Consider the following 21,909-nt stretch of genomic DNA (forward strand, 5'->3'; position numbering starts at 1 on the left):
CAGTCAAAAAAAAAAAAAAAAAAAAAAAGCCTGCAAGGTAAGTGTAATTGTTATTTTGAAGAGCTGGGAATTAAGGCACAAAAAGAATTTTAGCACAGGTGGATTGATTCTTAACCCCTGGGTTTAATGGCTATGCTACATTGTCAAGAACAAGTTCAGAGGTCCGTAACATGCACTGAGGAACATGAACTTGTAAGGAAAAATAGAAGTAGCAACGCTTGCAAAAGCTTCAAAGGGAAGACAGGTCAGAGAATCACAGACGAGCATAGAGCAGCCAGGAGAAAAGAGAGAACAGAGATTTCATCTGTGCTCATGAAAATATATTTATTACTCTGCTAGAGGTGATTGATGTAAATTGTGTACTTTAAAATCGTAACAGATATAGTTGAAAATAGCTGGTGGTTGTACATGGCTGTGTGCATTGTTTACAATGGTTGTTCTTAGGGTGAGAAAAAAAAAAGAATCTTTCAAGAGAATTATAGGGATATACCAGCAATATCATGTGTCCTTTTTCTGGGCTATGGCAATGAAGCAAGAAATAGTGGCTGTGGCCTTTTAGATGACCTTTCAGTCATCTTTACTGCACAGACAAAACTTTATGCTTTGGAATTTTGACAGGTTCTCGAAAGGGTAATAGGGCCTCTGTGGTCATTACTTCCCAACAGGAAAAGCAAAAGGGATTGAGGGATTATAGCATGGCCTGACTTGCATGCTTAAGAAGAAAATTCGAGTATATTTTCCTGCTTTTAGAGTAGTTCTGGATGTCCTGGGGTGTATTAACACACTCAGCTTACACATCCTTACCAAAATACAAGCTCTGGAGTTCAGTACAAACATCATTGGCCCAATTACTACATTAGTACAAGCATCAGACGTGGAAGAGGTGTTCTCAGTAAAGTTTAAAGGAAGCTGGAACTTCATTTCTCTCATTTCATTTCTTTTGGTTGCTTGCTCTTTCTTGGGTCTTCTGAGATAGGGTCTTATTCTGTAGTCCCAACTTCCCCTGACCCTCACTGTATATACCAGGCTGCTTTCAAACTTGTAACAGTCGGTTCCCTGGTACTGAGATCACCTGTTGTATGAGCTGCCATGCCCAGGTTTCCTTTAAGCTAAATGTTCTTATTAATCATTTTATACAACACTTGTAGATTGGCATAGTTTTCTTCTTCACTATGGTGTATCATTTTCTAATAAATGGAATCTGACTAAGTCAATAGTGGAACAGCAAAGCCGAATATACAACACTGAAGGAATGTTGAGTTATCTTGAAAGTTCAGAGGGAAGTTCTGCATTTCTCCAGCTTCAACATATTTTAGTGAGTTAAGTTCAACAGACATGCTATGGATAAGTGCTGCATTCTGTGTCTGCTCACATATCAATTTTTTTCTATCACCAGACATCCAACTCTTGCCACACAGGCATACTAAAGATTGTCACCAAGGGTGTGTGTGTGTGTATTACAATGACAGACTGTTACTGACTGAATGGTTTTGTTCCTGAAAATGTACATGTTAATGTTACTTTCCCAGGTAAAAGCACTTGTGGTAGATGAAGTTTGAGGGAGATTGCTTGGGTTACATTATGTCAAGAGGGTGGGGCTCCCATTACTGGATAACTGTGTCTGTACAAGATGAAGACTCTTCCTAGCTCTCTGTCCTACATCTCTCGCTCTTTCTCCCTCTTTTTCCTCCTTCCTTTCTTCTTCACCTTCTTCTTATCTCTCCCTCTCATTCTGCTTCCCCCTCTTCCTTACCTCATACAAAGGAACTCAACCATCTGAAAACAGACATAGAGCCCTACTGTGTAAACTGAGAGGGTCAAACCTGTCACACGAAAGAACCAGGATTCTACGGAGAATATTTCTCTGTTTTTAAAGAACTGACTGTGCTGGTGGATTACGATAGTCTGCTTTGCTTCATCCAAGCAGTTTATGGCTATGACACAGTGCCATAAACTAGTTACTTTATAAACAACCAACGGTCATTTCTCATGGGAAATCTGGAGGCTTTCTGAAGTTCAAGGCCCAAGTAGAGTATTCAGTTCCTACAGATGGCATTTTCTTTTTCTGTCCTTACTCAGTGGAGCACTGACGCTCTCTGGAGTCTCTATTTTTATAACACTCATTCTATATATGAGGGCTCTGGTTCTCATGACTTTGTATCCCAAGTCTTACATCTCTTGATGCCATTGCACTCACAACTCGTTACAAAAGATGAAGTTTGGAGGGATAGAAGTAGCTCAAATCCTGGAATGGCTAGAGCTAAGATAATGTTTTCCTCTTTCTATGACAATTACCTCAGTAATCGCCCTTCCTACATAGCCAATTTAGCTATAACTAGACAAACGTACATGTGTACACATTAAAATATAAACTTCGCCTTCATAGTCTCTTTCTGGTTTTACAAATACCAACACACACACACTCTTAACACATTTCGAAAGTTAAAAACTCTTTTTAGACATTTTCTGGGGACTGGAGATGTAGCTCAGTTGGCAGAACATTTACCTGGTGGGTGCTTGGCTCTGTATTCAAGACCCCTAGTACCATCAAAATAGAAAAGGAAAAAAATAAAGGTTTTACATGAATGTGTTTTGAGATGAATTCTTTTTGTTGTTTTTCATTTTGTAAGTGGGCAAACTCTTCAGATGTCAAGTAGTTCTGCCTGATGGATTTTCATATATGAATTGACGTTTTCTTGATCTAATATAGTCTTTTGGGGGTTTACTTTTTACCCTTTGTATTGGTACCCCTGTAGTCTAGAGTTTATAGTATAAATTTATCTAAATTTTTCTTAAGATAATGTTATATATATTGTACTTTCAATCACTTCTTGCCACAAATGACAGCTCTAGACCATAGATATCTGTGACTTATAAATGGTGTCTACATTTTTAATGGTCACAAAACTCAAGAGACTATTTCATGACAAATGAACAGGGATGAAGTTTCCATTTCATTGTCTACAGGTAAAGCCTTCTTGGAACCCCTGCTGTGCTTCCCCATTCACATTTGTCTATGGCTGATTTCACACTAGAGCTGCCTTGTTGACTAGTTGATATACAGATGATAGACTCTGTAAACCTAAGCTGTTCACTGTATGGTGAACATGTTTTTAAAGCTATAAGAGAACAGAGAAAGTGCAGTTTTGTTTTTTTTTTTTTTTCAATTTAGACATTTGTGGGGCTTTATCCTCAGCCTTCGTATTCCACATGCACCTGTCATGGAAGGCCCCTATCTTCCGGCCCTCTACCTATGTGCAGGAGCAGACTACTGTTGCTTGTTGCTTGACCACCATTACTAGCCTTACTTAGTCTAGGCAAGGTTTGGTACGTTGGGTCTCACCCTTGGAACTTCCTTAACTCTGCTTCTGTGGCTACTCAGATACAACTCACCTTCAAACTGCAGAGGGTCTCATGTTGGGTAGTTCTCTGCCCATTCCTCCTGGCATAAGACCTCTCAGCATTGGCATGGCTTCCAGGAAGTAGGGCAGTGTTCTGCTTCCTTCCTCTCATCTCACCTCCAGAACCAACTGTTTATCTCTTTCCTCCTGGTTGTACGGCAATGCTCATCAGTAGCCTTCTCCTGATGTACCTTTTTTTTCCTCAGGGGATATTCATGGTAAAGAGTCTTTGAGGTCTTGCACTTTCAGACATGAGATGCTATGTTATCAGCTGGCTCACACTTTCGTTTTTTGTTTGATTGTTGTTTTATCTGTTTAAGATGCTGAGTTTTTTCTTGCATAATGTGTATGGCCCCAGAGTCTCATTCTCTCATATTGTGTCGTGGTCTTACACTGGGTTCCAGTCAATGTCCATAAGGAAGGGGTTGCTGTAATCTGTAGTACTACCATTTTGAAAACTTAGCCCATCCTCTATAAGCCATGATTCATCTACAAGTTGTAGTGTTAAAATGTGTACTCTTAGATGAGAAGACAGACTGACAGCACATTTTATCTTGGGTCTTTGTTTCCACAGCTAAGCCACTATTTTGATATGTAGACTATGTCCTCTCTTATATTTTCTCCTTCCTATGTTAGGAAAGAAAGGAGGGGCTACTCTTAAGGTCTACCGGGCTACCTTGGTTTCTGGCATGTGTATGTCCTACAACCAGCCATCACCAAAAATGTTCTCACAGCTAAAATTTCTATACACACGAGGTGGATGGAGAGTCAGTGCCTGGGAAAACAACATACGGATGAGCCTGCGGCACAGACAGAGGCAACAGAAGTTCAGAGCAAAGACTGCTGAAAAATGCAAAGTCAGAGACATAAATATACGTACAACTAAAAATACGTACTATCAAAAATAGAAGGTGTAAAGTAAGTACATCAAATTGAGATAATAACAGACAGGATTGTAAAAGGGCACATGATCCCACATGTCGACACACATGTGCTCTCAAATATGCCAACATGCATACATTCCTCACATACATACACAAAAAGAATGCTTAAGGACTTTTTAGATATGAAATTAATTTTTCTGTTGAACGTTTAGAAACTTCAAATGGTCTATGGATGACCTGTTACCCAGCACCCTCCCCTAGCTAGCAAGGACTTCTTTACCAGAGTCAAGCACGCTTAAGTAAGGCTGTGCTTTAGCCTAATTTTTGAAATGACTTGACGTTAAACAGAAGCTACTGTGACTTGAGGTTTGAAACAAAGTGAGTTGTGGTCAGCTTTCAGTTTTCTGAGACTGAGATCTGTTCATGACATCAGAAACTTCAGTTTCCTCCCAGAATCCACCATTCTTAATGTAGCCATCCTGTGGCCTTTGACTGCATTGGTAGTTCTTTCCACAGCATCCCTGTCCTCAATACCAGCATTTTTAGTTCCTTTTACTTACAAACATATTCTTCTCTCTATGAATTTGCTATTGTCTTGCTTAGAACATCTTTTCTTCCAAAAGTGCCTCATTCTGAGGTTCATTTTGTCTATCCAGAGATGTCATCTCTCCAAAAGTGTTTTCTATCATATGTAAAGCTGTCTCTTCCCCATCATTTCTACTGCCTATCACAGATTAATTTCTTTTTTAAAATATTTATTAATTGATTGTATTAACTTCTCATTTTGTGACAGTATACCTATCAAAAGCAGCTTAAGGAAGTACAAGTTTACTTTGGCTCCATCTTTGTGGTGAATTTATATTAATTAGTAGGAGCATGAGACAGCTGGTGGGGGGGGGTCTGCAATCAGCAAGTGAAGAGCAATGAATGCTTCAGGTCAGCTGATTTTATCTTTTTCACTCAGTTCAGGGCCCCAGCCCAGAGAGTGGAACTGCCCACAATTAGAATGGCTCTTCCCATATCATGTAACATATTCAAGAGAATCCCTCAGCAATGCCCAGGCCTCACCTAATAGACGAGCCCTTATAGGTATTCCCACAATGCCCATGGTTCACCTAATTTAGATAAACCCTTACAGGTACTCCTGCAAGCTTGTTTTCTAGTTGATTCTAGATCTTGTCAAGTTGACGTTCATTAATGACTACATTTTATTCATAGCGAGTCTTTGCTCTCTATTACTTTCATTGCAAATGACTAGACAACCATCTGGCACACTGTGGATGTTTAATAAATATTTATTGAATTAATAAACATGATCTGGACATTGTTATTCTTGTTTAAGGGAAGGGTCCCTCTCCATTCCTACTCTTCCTCGTCATCCTCTATTTTATTTGTAGAAAATTTCAACCTGTCTCCTTAGCATTTAGGTTGCAGGCTTGTCAAAGAATCAGAACCTTGTGTCCCATGCTTCCATTGCCACTGTATGTGCCCTGTAATACATGCTTGTAAATTTGTTCAATCACCATTCAAGAAATGGAGAAATTCCACTATACCTAAGTGCTTGTTTTGGACTGTTGCATTGTAGTAGTAAATACAGTAAGAGCAGTCTTAATTTCTGAACCTGTTTCCTAGTGGGGTGTAGTAAGAGACTCACAGCAATGAATAGCATATCAACACACCTTACTGAACTTCATCTCTTTATGACTGACCTGAGAGAGTGATAAGAGATGAAGAAAATGAGAGGGTAAAGGAGTTGCTGTTGAAGCTAAGGCTTGCTATTTGAAACCCTTTGCATTCTTCTCTCAGATACTGAACCATGAAAGGGATTTTGTGGAAGAATTGTACAACACAACTGATGCTTGCATAAGCTCACTCTAATGTGTGGGAAATAAGGTCAAGCATAGGCAGAGAAGAAAGTTGGGAGAACTGTGCAGTGTTAGAGATGGTGGTAATGGGACCAAGGTAGTAGTCTGGCATGAGAATCTGAAAGAATGAAATCAAAACTTACAGCCTGTAAATAATGTGGGTGGGGAGTAGCTATAGCATTGAGCAGCATACGTTTTTGACATGCTGAGACATCTATAAAATATCAAATGATGAGTTTATCTTAGCAGATCTATACAGCATTCTGGAACCCAGAGAGACTGTCCAGAATGAAGATGTAAATATGGGAATTATCAATATGTAGATGACATTTAAAACCATCTGGAGAATGAGAAGATATAAAATTTGAGAGTTTATTTCTGGACAGTTTGAACATGTTTAAGTTGAGAAGACTGGCCAGTGGGAAAACCAAAAGAAATGAAACACGTGTGTAAAAGAGGTGGGAAAGATCATATGTATACAGTACTAATGGATGTTGACGTGTATGTGTGTTAAAGAGGTGGAAAAGATCATATTTGCACAGTACTAATGGATGAAGAATGATGTCAATTGGGAATTGACCATTGTTCTAGCAGTGTACAGGTCATTGTTGGACCTGACATTTAGTTATGTAATTGTAACAGTATATAGGGACTTCACTGGTATAAGCTAACAAGAGTTGAGAACACACACACACGGAAAGAATAAGCAACTTATTAGAATGTGCCCTTTACAAAGATCAAAAAACAAAGACAGCCGTTGGGTAAGAAATAATGCTCACCCAGTTTGATATTCCTATCTGTAGTACTGGTAAGAACTATATTGTGTGGTAACAGCTATGTCTGCCTTCTTGACTATTTTGTAATTACTCCAACACATGTCCCAACGTAGTGGAGACTCAATTAAATAAACCTGGAGAAATAAGTATCGCTTCAGATAAAATTATGACAGAATGATTACCTATGAGATAATTTTCTTTACATTTTCATATATATATAAATATATATGTATGTGGATATATACATATATATATTCATATATATACATATATATATGTATGTGGATATATACATATATATTCATATATATATACATATATATATATATTCATTAACAGATCACAGACCATAAGATTTTTCTGTAACTAGTCATCAGTTCTCCATCTGATCCAGTTATATAAGTCCTATACACTGCCATTATTTTAGAAAAACATGCAATCTGAAAATTTAATTCAGTAAAGATATTCAAGAAAACTAGCTATCGAAGTATTAACAATCATAGATAAGAAAAAGGAGTGTGTTTCTCTTTGGCAGAGTAGGATTTGATTCAAATCTTCACAGCATCTCAACCTGTTCATTAAAACAGCTTGCCCAGAGTTCATAGCTATGTGGAAAAAGTTTCTCCACTACTGGTTGGTGATGCACATTGATTTAATGAAGCACATATGTAGTTTGAGCCTGGGAAATTGTAATAATACTAAGCATGACATCTGAGGAGCTGTAGATATGACTGAAATGAGGACAGACATGGTGAGACATTGGTTAATGGTATGTGTGTGGTTAACTTTCCTTGAGGGAAATTAGGTGCTACCACATATTGAGCAGGGAGTGAAATAATCAGAGATACATATTTACTAGCTAATTTGAACATTACTTACAGAATAAATTGTGTGTAGTGGATCGATGTCTTACAAAAATTACTCTGGGACATTTTGTTGAAGTAACATCATTGAGCAAAATATCCTTAATAAAATTAATTAGAAAATAATTGTTTTTCTTAAGTCAATAGACATGTTTTTACCCAATGGTATACTTTTAAGATTTACAGATTTTATGAAATATGCAGACGGTGCAACACTTTTAATGAATTTAATGAACTCGCTTATTTTTTTGAATCAGCAGTGATTTAGTCCATATTCCTGTGGTATCTGGATGACCTGGCCAGACTTTGAGACGTTATAAAAATCAGACAGATTGATGAGCTGTTAATGGGATGTGAGACCAACTAATTAATGATAAAAATTAGGACAGGGAAATGTCAAAAGAAGCATGTTGGTCCATGAAGTTGAGGAGATTAGCTTGGTATTTAGCGAACTTCTTAAAGCTGGGCATCAATTGTAGGGCTTTTTGCATAGCAAAATTATTCAAAACTTCTTAAAGCTGGACATCAATTGTAGGGCTTTTTGCATAGCAAAATTATTCAAAACTTCTTAAAGCTGGACATCAATTGTAGGGCTTTTTGCATAGCAAAATTATTCAAGGCTAAAATAAAAAAGTTAGAACCACAGATAGCACTTAGTATGTGTTGATGAAGAAAAATACCAATATAAAGCTTACCTCAGGGATCTTAAGAAGTAATAGCTCTAAATTTGTTAACTTAAATGTAAGTGCTTTGGGTCTCCTGGTCATTTTCAGTATTCAGATCTATCTATCTATCTATCTATCATCTATCTACCTATCCATCTATCTATCTATCTATCTATCTATCTATCTATCTATCTATCTATCTATAAATTAGAAAATCATTATGCCAAGGAAGTAAAGTGGAATACCTTCCCCTAAACTTATGGCATGCTGATTGTAGGTTCATAGTCAGTGTACAGGACTTCTCCCTGTTTAAGCTATCTCTCCCATCATGTGCTAATTACATGGCAATCCTCTGTGTAAACACCTGAGTTACAATTCTAACTTTCCATCTCTCCTCTCCTCTACATTCTCAGGGCTCACTCTCTGCCCACTCCACCCCACCCAACAAAAAGCAGAACGTGTTTCTCAGAGCAGTACTTGTCAGCAACTGCAGGTGTGGGCAAGGGAAGGGTTTATTAGAGTGCCTGAAAGGCTGGCGTACAATCGTCAAAAATTAAATACTTTTAAAATTCAAGAGTAAAAAGAATCCCTAAGACTAAATAAAATGCACCACCTAATGTCCTTTGCTGTATTCAAATCCAGTGCATAATTATGCCTACCTGCATCTACGTTCAGAAAGCACATGAAGCAAACCATGCAGGCGCATTTTCAAGGTCAGAGTATGGAGTTTGGAAGAGAAATATGGAGCCAGACGGTAAGCTCATAGGAAAATTAAGACAGCCAGCTTTCCCCAGATGGTCACCTTTTTACTGTGTTTTGTAGCTTGTAAAGGAGGCACCTGTGTTTTCTTCAATGCACTCCCTGCCAGGTGAATCCTTGCATTTGTCATTATAATTGCAAATAAAAACAATAAATCCTGGTGCTTCTTTTTCTCCAAGACACCTTTTTTTTTCTCCAAAACACTCGTGTGTTTTGTTGTTTTTGCTTGGGATGATATTAATATTTTAGAGTTTCGGACGTGATTGTTTACATTTTACAGTTTATTAGCTGATTGGATCAAAGCACAGACATAGTGACTAAATCTACATCAGTTGTTTCATTTTGCCCTTTCTAAGGACTGGCTTGAGCAACCTGAGACTTTTGCAATTTTACGTGTGGTATTTATTTTACTTAGAATAGATATTTTTTAAAGGTTCTATTAAGTGTGATAAGAATAGCTATGTGGACTTCAAGTCTAACAGGTTTAAATAGTTTCTTTGAATGCAGTCATCCAAATGTTACATTGGGTTTTCTCCCCTCCTCCATCTCCATGCATGAGAAGAACATACTGCCTTTTATATAAACAATGTGGTAAGCAGTGTGCATTTCTTAGCCTGTCCTTTCAAACTCTTCTGGCATTTGAGTTGGCATTCCATTATTGAAATGTCAGATAAAGACAGGAAGCCACCCCTCCCATCAGGGTTTAATAAACCAGCACAATGACTCCCTCTTTCTTTTGCATTATGTGAATTAATAAGTACCGACACATGACACATGTAGAAAAGAAGAGATTCCTAAAGGAGACATATTCCATTCTTCTTTATCTGTTAGAGTTACCCTTAATAACCATAGCAGGATGATCAATGCACTCAGGACGTGTGATGGAGCACATGCACCCAAGTATAGATATTTAGTTTGTGTTCCATTAAAGATAAGATAAGAATAGTAAATTACAACTGGAATTGTTTATATTAATGTCACTTAAAAACAAATGCCTTCCACATGAAATTTGTTTATATACGAGTAATTTGTCTTGTATTTTTTAAAACGAATCTAAGTACTGGGATCTTCATTATCTTGTTCAAACGATAAAAGAAAGCCAAGCCAGTTTTAATCTTCTCCCAGATGGAATAAAACCAAGCTATTTATTGTAAGTTCAAAACTTCATTGAACGAGTCACTGTAAGCCCATTACACTTGCCTCTTTCTTTTGAGTGAATTAGAGCCAAATAGCTCATAAATTTGAAAAGATGCAAATATAATTTTAATGGTATCTAGTGGATCATAAGTTGAGCTTAACTTCATCAGCTAAAATAACACAAAATTACAACAGAATAGGAGGCACCTGTTTTTACTTTTAAATGATTTGTTTATAAAATGTAAAGTTACCTTCTCAATCTTGCTGTCCTCCTAACTTCTAACCATGAATCTCCTGACGCGTTCTTAAAATTATATTTGTAAATTCTTCCAATACCTTTTCATATATACCAATATTGAGTTATTGTTACAGAGCCACAGAAAAATATATTGAACAACACATAGTGATTAGTACCAGATGAGAAAAAATACTCAAAATATTGTTTCCATTCTCGGAACAGGTATTTTCTTTTTTCAATCATTTTTTTATAATGTCTTGAAGCTAAGTCATAAAGAAAATTAAAGTATACGCTCAGTTACTGTTCTCATGGAGTTTAATATCTAGAAGATAGTTATTCATCAAATAATAATGACTTCAAATGTTAAATTACAACAATGATATTATGTGAAAGCAAAAATAAGTCATATTAGAAGAGACCTGTGCACTCAGTGCATTGAATGCATTACACATTCACTGGTAGACTGCTAACATTAATTGGCTGGATTTATAAAAGTAAAACCAAATCATAGAGATAACATAGGGAATTAGCCCAAGAAAAGACCTGGAAAAAGTATTATCTTTCTTGAGATCTGAAGTATAAGCAATTATTCCATGGTTTAAAAAAGCATAGGAAAGAATGTTTAAGACAAAATTAAACATAAAATTATGACCAGATAGTAAAGGCAAAGACCAAGTTGTAAGATGTTAAAGAAGGTCATGGTGCCAGAAGAAGCTGAAGTGGAGACGATGTCTAAAAAGGACTTACTTTATACATTAAAAAAAATGTATAAAGCATATAAAGTGGAAATAATAATGGGAGGAAATGATGTTCATAAGAAGAGTATTTTATATAGAAGAGAGATTCTAATATGAGCAAAATGAAAATACAAAAGTAAGGAAACTCAATAACACAGGCAAGTGAGGCGTAAGAAAAAAAGAATGAGGAAGATAAATAGGGATTGGTGGGTTGACAAACATGCCATCACAATGCTACTATTTATAAGAATTTTATTGGGGCAGGGGCAGTCCACGAAAATACACATTGTATTTCTGGTTTTTCTATCTAGCTCTTGAAAACAGGTTATTCAAGAGATAAATCTGAACGTTAAACCAACCAACCAAACAAAAACAAAATCAAAACACCTAACAACAAATACCTAAGGGAAAAGTGTGTTCAAGCTTTAAAAATTAAATGTTGTTGTAGGTAATATATATAGCTGTAGCTAGATATAGATATCGATATCAATATTGACATCAATATCTATATCAATATAGATATAGAATCAACTGATTTTGGACATGCCATGGTCAACAGTTCTCTATATTTTGAACATTAGTGAATTTCTATAATGATCTCCATCTTTAACATAAAAGAAGTATCTTTGATGAGAGTTAAAAGCTACACTTATCTGTGGAAATAAATACACTAATGCTATTGAGAATTACACTGGTTCAGGGAAGTAGGCATGTGCGGTCCATGACCTCACCAGCCAATGCAGACAGTTATATTTGCAGTACCAGGCATGAATCAGGCCTGAAATCAATTAGAGGGATATTGGTTGTTCCAAAATACAACTGCCACTATTACATGTTTGGAGATATAGTGCCATGTTGCTCACTGTTGTGGTTCATAGGCCACAAACACTAAATATAAAGCTCAGGGAAAAATCACAGATGAGGAAGACGGAAGATTAAGAGCCAGAGGACCAAGATATCTGCTGTAGCATAACGTCATTTGTACATTACATGAAGCTGCATGCTTGATAACTCAATTGGATGGTTGCCTAAACAAGAGCAGCACAATAATGGCACCAGTTGACATGCCAATGTTGGTAGGGAAAATCTCACAAGGCTCCACTCTTAAATGAAGAGCTTCAGGCAGTTAATATCTCTAAAGAGGTAGAATTAGCCCCTTGATAGATTATCCACTCCCAAGTGGTCAGCCTATGTACATATGGGCAAGACTAAATAGACTCAGCAGGTTGTATTTTATATACAGAGACACACATACACACAGAGACATATATGCATACATGCACACACACATACACACTAATAAAGAGAACTGAGAGGAGGAGAAAGGGGGAGGTCATAAATTGCAGATGGGAGGAGACGTTGAGGAGGGATATAGACAGTTGAAGTAATAAAAATTCAATCGGTATAAAATTCTCAAAAAGTATAACTTAACAAGTTGAATTTCAAGTGCAGTTACTGGTTGGAGAACTTTTTCCAAGGTTTGCTCTGGTTGTCATTTCAACTTGGATGTTTGCAATGGAGTAGTTTTGATATACATAACATGAAAATATTGGCTATAAAAAACCTTCTATAAAACTTAACCTCAGATGACAGGTGATGATCTTTATACAAAAGGCAGAGTGCATCCCAGAGAACAGAATTCGAGGCAAAAGAGAGAATTCAGCAAAGCAGTAACAATGGGATGTCACATTAAACGATTCAGGATAATGAGATCGACAGGTATGAAAAGGTAGAAAGACCTATCCTCACAGGAGATTCTGAACATGGGTTTAAATTGACTAACCTTATACTCTTACCTGCTCTGTTCTTATGTTAGTCAGCTCTCTGTTCCTGTAGAAAAATAATTGAGCTGATAACTCTACATCAAAGTTTATTTGGCTCACAGTTTAAAAAGTTCCAGTCATGACTAGTTTTCCCCAATATTTTGAAATTATGTCAGGGGAACATCAGCACAGAGGAGCAGCAGCAAAGGAGGTCCATCCGCTGAGAGAAAAGGGGCAGAGGCAGAGACTGACCTACAACATCTGCCTTGAAGGCATCCTTCCCTCGGTATCTGTCACCTGTTACTAAGATTCATGTTCTAAAGATTCTATCTCCTCCTAAAACTATTAACCAGGGACAGAGAAGTTAACACATGGCCTTCAAGGGGTGCTTACCAATGTCAATGTTTTTAGAAATAAATATTCACTTAAAATAGCTATATTCACTGTTACACTCAACAGAAAAAACTAAGGAGATGGGAAAAATTAAATTACCCAGAGGAATGAAGGAGGAAGCATAAAAATAGGGGACATTTGAACAAACTTTTGAGAATAACTGGTTATTTAGAGTAAATAAAAGCTGATCTGATAGACACAGAAATGAGGTCTTTATTTTAAAACGGTCACCTCTATATACACAAATGTGTTACTGCTTGATGGTGAATTAGTAAATCCTATTAAATATGTAAGTAACAAGTATTATCAAGTCAACGAAAAAATTCAAAATACAAGATTCTACTAACACTTTAATAGTAGAGAGTTACCCTGAGTCTGAAACCAGACAAAAATAACACCAAAAAAAAAAAAAATCAAACTGAGTATTTTCCATGGATATCAATGTACAAATGCTTAATAATATGTTATCATAGAAAATCGAGCACAAGCGACATACATGTAGACACATCTGTGAATAGAAGGTAATATATATCAGGTGAACCAATCCTAGAAAATCAGACATGCTTTAGCATTTGTCCATCAATTCAAATAATCACTAATACAAAAATATGTAAAAAAAAAAAAAAAAAAAAGATTTGCCAGTGTTGGAAAGAATGGGGGATAACACCCATGGATACTCTGCTAGGAGACTGGGGTTCAAGTCCACAGCACCCACACCACAGTCATCTGTAATTCAAGTTTCAGGAAATATAATACCATCTTCTGGCCTCCATTAAGGCCATGCATGGGTGTGATGCACAGACACCCATATACACAAAACATGCATACACGTAAGTGAATAAAATATTTTTAAAAACTTAATAGAAAGTATTTGTCTAAATCCCACAACCATTCATGGTATAGACACTTTGCAAATTAAGAATAAATCTTCTTCAAATTAATAAGAGAATTTTATATAAAACTATACCAGATGTTTTACTTAATAGCAAAGGGCTGAATTCCTCCCTCTTTTGCACAAGTGAACCATATGTGCTCTCATTACATTGATTCAGTACTCCCCAAGAAGTCTTCCTTAATGTGGCAAGATACAATGAAATACTGCTATAGTCATAGTCAGTGTCCAGCCCGATTGTCATCAGAGAAGCTTCATCCAGCAACAGATAGAAAAACAGATGCATAAACCCACAGCCAAACATTAGGCAGAGCCCAGGGAATCCTGGGGAAGACAGGAAGGAATAAAGGAAACGGGGATCAAGGATCAAGCCACAAGACAGACCACAGAATCAACTAACCTGGGCTCATAGGGGCTCAAAGAAACTGAACTGATAACCAAAGAGACTGCTGGGGTCAGACCTATGGTCTCTGCATGTAGTTGTATAAGTTGGTCTTTTTTGTGAGACTCCTAACAGTGGCAGCGGGGCTGTCTCTGACTCTTTTATCTACTTTTGTGACCCCTTTCCTCCACTGGATTACCTCATCCAGCCTTAATAGGAGGGGGAGGTACCTAGTCTTACTGCCACTTGATATGCCACGTTTGGTTATTATCCTTGGGAGCCCTGCCCTTTTCTGAAGAGAAAGAAAGAAGGAGTGAATAGATGGGACAGAGGGGAGGTGGCGGGGGCTTGGGGGGGGGGGAACTAGGAGGGGAGCCACAGCAGTCAGGAAATAATATGAGAGAAGAATGAATTTAAAATATTTTTTAAAAAGCAGTAAAATATTGATCTGCAGCTTTGAATGGAAGTAAACTTTATACCTGGACAGTGTTTCTCTACATAGAAAATTTGGTTAAAATCTACCAATAAAACTACAAAAACCTTGCCTCTCCTTAAGGAAAAATCTCTGCTCTGCAACAGACCAAGCCCATTACAGAAAAACCACAGTCAAACAAATTGCAGAGTTGTGAAGCCCAGTCCCGATCAGTTCATGTATAACACAACTGCCCAAAGGGTTTGGGGAACCTTATAGAAAAACAGAGAGGATGTTAGAGCAGTAAGATCCAGGAGCTTGCTATGAGCTTGTCTCTCCTGGGAAGCTGCATCCATGATGTCACACAAGCATAACTGCCTAAACACAAAGTGAACAAGGACACGCCAACAGACATGCTAATGAGGACTAAGGGAACACTCCTGAGTATTCTCTTCTACACAAAGAATGAAATAAATACTAAAGCTGAAGAAATAGTTTTTCCCAGGCAAGAGGACACCAATTGGTATTAACTTTCTACACACACACACACACACACACACACACACACACACACACACACCAAAAAGTAACAAAAAAAGGAGCCCATGAATTTGAAAGAGAGCAAGGAGAGATATATGGAAAAATTCGGATGGAGGGAAGGGAAAAGGGGAAATAATGTAAGTATAATACAATCTCAAAAAATAAAAGAAATAATTTGAAAGAAAGAAACCTTTAAAAAAATAAAAACTAGGGCTGGGGAGATCAGTGGGTAAAGTGTTTGCCATTAATCCTGGTTAGTTTTATGTCAACTTGATACAAGCTATATAGTCATCAAAGTAGAGGGAGCCTCAATTGAGAAAACTGTTGCCATAGCCTGGGCAGAAGGCAAACCTTTAGGTTATTTTCTTAATTAATGATTGACTGGAGAGGGTCCAGCCCATTGTGACTGGGCTCATGGTCCAGGATTCTGTAAGAGGACCTTATTCTAAAAGCAGGTTGAGCAAGCCATGAAGAACAAGCCAATAAACAGCACTCCTCCATGGCCACCAGGTTTCCCTGCTTCAGCTCCTGTTTTGACTTCATCTACAGATGAACAGCCATATGGAAATGTAAGCCAAATAAAATCTTCCCTCCCCAATTTGCATTTGGTCATCTTTTTTTTTTTTTTCATGGCAATGTAACCAAAAAGGCCTGCATGTATGAGAGCCTGAGTTTACACGTCCCAGAATCTATGTAAGGGTAAGCATGTTAGTGTAGTCTGTTGTTTTCATAGTCCATTGACAAGTAAGGAGGCAGAGACAGGAGAAGCCCTGGAAGTTTATAGAACAGCTATGCTGGTGTACCAGAGACAATCACCATGAAGCACTGTTGCAAACAAAGTGAATACCAACATTCTCACATTGGTCTCTGTCTCCTGTACTCATACAGTAGCATGCACATGTCCAAGACCAAGCACATGCACACACATGCTATCATGAACACACACACACACACACACACACACGGAAGAGTAGAATGAAAAGACTGGAAAAAGTATTTCCAAAACACACTGATAAGAGATTTCTATTACGAACGTATAAATAACTCTTAAAGTTCAGTAATAAAAGAAACTAATTCAGTCTTGAAACTGAACCAAGATTTGAGTAGGCACTCCGCTAAAAAAAAAAAAAAAAAAAAAAAAAAAAAAAAAAAAAAAAAAAAAATGCACATAGACTAAGCATAGATGTTCAACCATTAGTGTTCAGGGACAAAGCAAACTAAAATGGCACCTAGATATTCCTATTCAAAATTTAAAGGCCTCATTTTTATGTATGAGGGTGAAGGAGGTAAACTTTACATTATTACTCTCATGAGTGCATTATAAAAATGGCTCATCTCTCATGACCGAGAATTATTTCTAGTCTCGATGCCTGAAGTCTTGTCTCTTGAGTACTTGTTTTTCATTCATAATCAATGTGGATGTTCCCCTAAATATCTCTGTGTTCAGAACCTCAGGTAAATGACAGTCTATCCTTTGACAATAGATTTTTTAAATGTAAAACATAAGGATGGGAAGGTAGGAAGTACCACAACTTTCTGATACTTGCTCATTCCTTGAAATATTGATAGATAATTTTTATTGGTTATTTTGTTTATTTACAAATTTCAAATGTTATACCTCTTCCAAGTTTCCTCTCCACAAACCGCCTATCTCATGACCCCTCCCCACTGCATCTATGAGGGTGCTCCCCCGACCCAGCCACCCACCCACTCCTGCCTCACTGCCCTAGCGTCCCTCCATATATACTCTTTGGTTGGTGGTTTATTCCCTTAGGGATTGGAGGTTCTGGTTTGTTGATGTTATTGGTCTTCCTATGGGGTTGCAAACCCCTTCAATTTCTTAAATCCTTCCCCTAACTCCTCCATTGGGGTTCCTGCACTCAGTTTAATGGTTGGCTGTGTGCATCTGCATCTGTATTGGTCAGGCTCTGGCACAGCCTCTCAGGAGACAGCCATATCAGGGTCCTGTTAACATGCACTTCTTGGCATCTTCAATACTGTCTGGGTTTGGTGACTGTATATGGGATAGATCCCCAGGTGGGACAGTCTCTGGATGGCCTTTCCTTCAGTCTCTGTGCCACTCTTTGTCCCTGCATTTCCTTTTGATAGGCATAATTCTGGATTAATATTTTTGAAGTGGATGGGTGACCTCATCCCGGGGGCCATGCCTATGCACTGAATATGGTCGCTACAGGTTCTCTCTCCTGTTTGTTGAGTATTTTGGTTAATGTCATCCCTGTTGGGTCCTGAGAACCTCTTGGGTCCCTGATAGTTTTTTATAAAAGTATCATATTTTATTTATATTTAATCTATGAATTAATACAACTATATAGATGTGTAGGATGCATTCCTTATTAACTTTTGTACTCTAAAAGTAGGATTCTGCAGAACTAGTAAGATGGCTCAATGTTTCAATGGTGGGTTACCTGTATCCATGAGAAGAAATCACTTAGAATAAACCTTGTTCTCACACCCAGAATTGTTAACAGCTTAAGGGCTCCTATGTTGTTTGGTTGGTAGCAAATTCACACAGCTTTTTCAATGTCCTGAGGTTTAACCCTGATCATTAGCTGGGCAATGTCTGTTTCAAATACAGCCCTAACCCAGAGGCAGCAGAAGCAACTGTAAACACATGTGATCACTTCAAAGTGAAAAACATCGGCATAACAAAGGCGACAAGCCACAGAGTGAAGAGAAAATACATGGTGTGAAAAGAACATATTCACAAGCCATGCATCTGATAAGAAGTTAGTAACCAAAATATGTCAGAACTCAGTTGGTGAAAGTTAATCCAATTTAAAAACAGTCAAAAGTACTGGGAGAGGAGACAGAGTCAAAGGACCAAAGGAATGGATATTCCTTAAGAGAAAAGAAATAAATGGCCAAAGGAGATATGAATGAGCAAAATGCCCCATATCTCCAGTTATGAGGAAAGTGCATGCTGAAGCCACATGATGTATCAACTAGAATGGCCTTTATGAGAAATATGAATGATAGTGGGTATCGCAAGCATATAGAAGTTAAGGAAACACTTATAGACTGTTAGGGAGAAATGCCAATTAATCTATCAATTGCAGGAAATGATATGCAGCGTTCCCAGAAGGTTAAAAACGGAGCTAGAATATAATCCAGCAATCCCTGCTCTATGCGTAGTATACACCGGAAATGACATTGGAGTGCTGAAGACAGAGCGCTACCCTCTTGTGCTCACTCTAGGACTATTCAGTAGCACTAAAATGTGGATTCAACCTAACTGTCCATAAGATAAATGAATAAAGGAAATAGGCTCTCTATAGTGTAACACTGCTTAGCCTTTAAGGAAGAAGGGACTCATTTCATCTCTCTAACACGGAGAAGCAGTATATTATACAAAATGAAACAGGAACAGAAAGACAGGACTATATTGTCTCACTGAATTGTCAAAATGAGAAGAAATTGAGCATACGTACAGAAAAAAAAAATTAGAATGATTATTTCCAAAGAATTAGAATGATTATTTCCAGAAGGGATGAGGATGGGTAAATATTTCACACATAGTGGTCAGAGGATGCAAAATATTAGAAGTATAATAAACTCCAGAGACTGACTGTACAAAATTATTGAGATTTCATTTAAGTGTTCTCGCCACAAAATTAGCACGTTACCAGGCATATGGTGACAGGCTTTGTGAACAGGCCCGTAAAAAGCAGAGGCATCAAATCTTGCGTTGATTATGAAAAAAAAATGTGAGCAAATATTTTGAATATAAAAAGTGAATAGTTACTGGGGAAATGGCTTGTGTTTGAATGTCCAGCATCCACACACACAAAAAAGTTGGGCATGGCCACATGTATCTATAACCGAGCATTGGGGAAGGAGACAAGCAGATTTTAGAAGTTCTCTAAACTTAAAACTAAAGTTATCCTACCTAAAGTGATGAGCTTCCAGTTCAGTGAACAACATTGTCTCAATGTACCAAGGCACAAAGAAATGAAGGAAGATTCCTAATCTTTTCTGCCCTCTATGAATACACATGAATGGGTGGGTGTACACATACATACACCATGCACATATAATACACAAACATACATGAGGAATAAGAATAAAGGGGCTGGAGAGATAGCTCAGAGATTCAGACAGTTGCTCCTTTTATAGAAAGCTTGTGTTCAGTGCCCAGCATCCACATAGCTCACAAACATCTGTAACTCCAATTCCAGGAGATCTTATGACCTCACTGGCCTCTACAGGAACTAGACACTGTGGCATCTACACACACACACACAAAGTGGTGATATACATGTATATATGTGTGTGTGATCAAAACACTCATACATATACAATAAAAACAAATCTTTACAACATTAGTAAGAATTAACAGACTAAGAGTATAGCTCAGAGAAATAGTACTTGCCTAGCATATGAAAGGTTCTTTAATATGAAGCTAAAATTATTCAATTAAATTATTGTGAACTATGCCACAATCTTTCACTTTGTTAAAAGGGGTGGGGTGATTTCTGTAGTGATGGCAACATAGACAAAAGAAATTGAAAGACGTTTTCAAGTCTAGAGAAATATCTCAAGCATAAAATCGGGCTTCATGTTTACTCTATAAAGCTCCCAGATGTTAGTCTCTATTATAATTAGAAAAGAAAGTATTTAAAATACTCCAGTGAATTTTTATACTGTTTACAATTTATCTAATATTTCATATAACTAAGCTTACGGTTAAATACCATTTCATTAGCTATTTGTTATCCAAATGTGGAAGATCCCAAAGCAACTGCTTTTCTTCCTTCTCTACTCCTCATGTTCGATTTACAAGAGATACACCAACAGAAACGTCTGAGGAAGCAGCTCCAGGGAATCTAGAGTAATGAAAAAAAAAACTCTCATTATTTTGTGATATTTTTACTTAGAAGTTTAAAGTCTTTCTTATGCTCCCTGATAATACCCAAGTACTCAACAAAATGCCTACACCCTTCGTGATAACTACAGCAACCACCCAGCTTTCCTTCACCCTCGAATCATTTCAAGATGCAGATTGGACTACACTAACCTTACTACACAGTTCCCAAAGCAGCCAAGTGGCTGGAAAACATTACGATAGAGTAGTGATAAGGTAAAAGAGGAAGAATATTATTAAGTAGCTTGATAGCAGAATAATATATCAAACTGTCAGTCTGGATAAAAATATTCATCCATTTTCTAGTATCAGATGTACTTGAGGACAAGAAAAGTGGACTTTTTCTTTTTTTTTTTTATAACAGCCTTTCAGAAAACAACCAATTTGATTGCTCATCTCTCCAGCAACTTCATGATTGTATTTCTCTTCCAATTTCGGCAGCTCGACAAAAAGGGAATTGGAATTTACTGATAATTACACACACACAATGCATACAAACGTGCATGCGTGGTGCGTGTGAGCACAAACATACATCATATACAATACACACACACATGCACCCATGCACACACGCATGCACGCATGCACGTACTCTGTGCCCATGCTCAGGTAGAATCACTGGACCATAGCAAGCGTCTAGTTGAGTATTTACTAAACTTTGGAAACAACGCAACTGATTCACTTTAGTCCCCAGTATCTTAAGATGCCAACTAATAAGCTAATTGTTGCCAAGAGACCCTTGGATACATAAGTCACAGAAGAAAAGGTAAAAGATACAGATGTCACTTACACCTAAGTTTAAAGGTAAGATGCAGAGATTTCACTTAAGCCCCCGTGGAGAGTGTTCTGTTCTTTCACAGAGCTGCATGGTGTCATCAGCTGACGCCATGACGTAGGAACTGAAAATAATAAAGAGAATGGACAACCAACCAAGGAAGCTGGTTGTGCATTGCTGAGGTCTCATATTATCAATGTTCACATGTTGGTTTGAAATTTTCTCATGTACAACACAAGCCACTTAATTAGTGGATAGATTCACACTGTGTTCATTTATTTACTTTTAAATTTAATTTAATTTATCTTACTTATTCACTTTACACCCCACTCACTGACCTATGCACAACATAGTTCAATTAATTAGTGAATAAATCCACACTGTATTCATTTATTTATTGTTTTATTTTATTTTATTTTACTTACTCACTTAACATTTCACTCACTGCCCCCCTTGGTCACTCCCTCCCACAATCCCTTCCCATCCTCCCTCCCCTTTTCTTCTTAGTGAGTGTCCCCTGGGTATCCCCTCCACCCTGGCACTTC

The 21,909-nt window shown here is 37.5% G+C and overlaps 1 protein-coding gene and 1 long non-coding RNA gene across 7 annotated transcripts in view; one reads left to right on the forward strand and one right to left on the reverse strand.

The window, feature by feature from the left end:
- LOC143436158 (uncharacterized) overlaps window positions 1-21,909 on the reverse strand; it is a 95,799-nt gene that overhangs the window by 28,966 nt on the left and 44,924 nt on the right. For all 3 annotated transcript variants that reach the window (XR_013106356.1, XR_013106355.1, XR_013106357.1), the window contains one exon: window positions 20,420-20,551. This is a non-coding gene — a long non-coding RNA (uncharacterized LOC143436158). The remainder of the gene's footprint in view (window positions 1-20,419; window positions 20,552-21,909) is intronic.
- The window catches only part of Lin7a (lin-7 cell polarity scaffold A), a 140,085-nt gene that overhangs the window by 13,190 nt on the left and 104,986 nt on the right, over window positions 1-21,909 (forward strand). The gene's annotated exons all lie outside the window — the stretch shown is intronic.

Source organism: Arvicanthis niloticus, chromosome 22 (assembly GCF_011762505.2).
Source record: "Arvicanthis niloticus isolate mArvNil1 chromosome 22, mArvNil1.pat.X, whole genome shotgun sequence".
Classification (NCBI taxonomy): Eukaryota; Metazoa; Chordata; class Mammalia; order Rodentia; family Muridae; genus Arvicanthis; species Arvicanthis niloticus.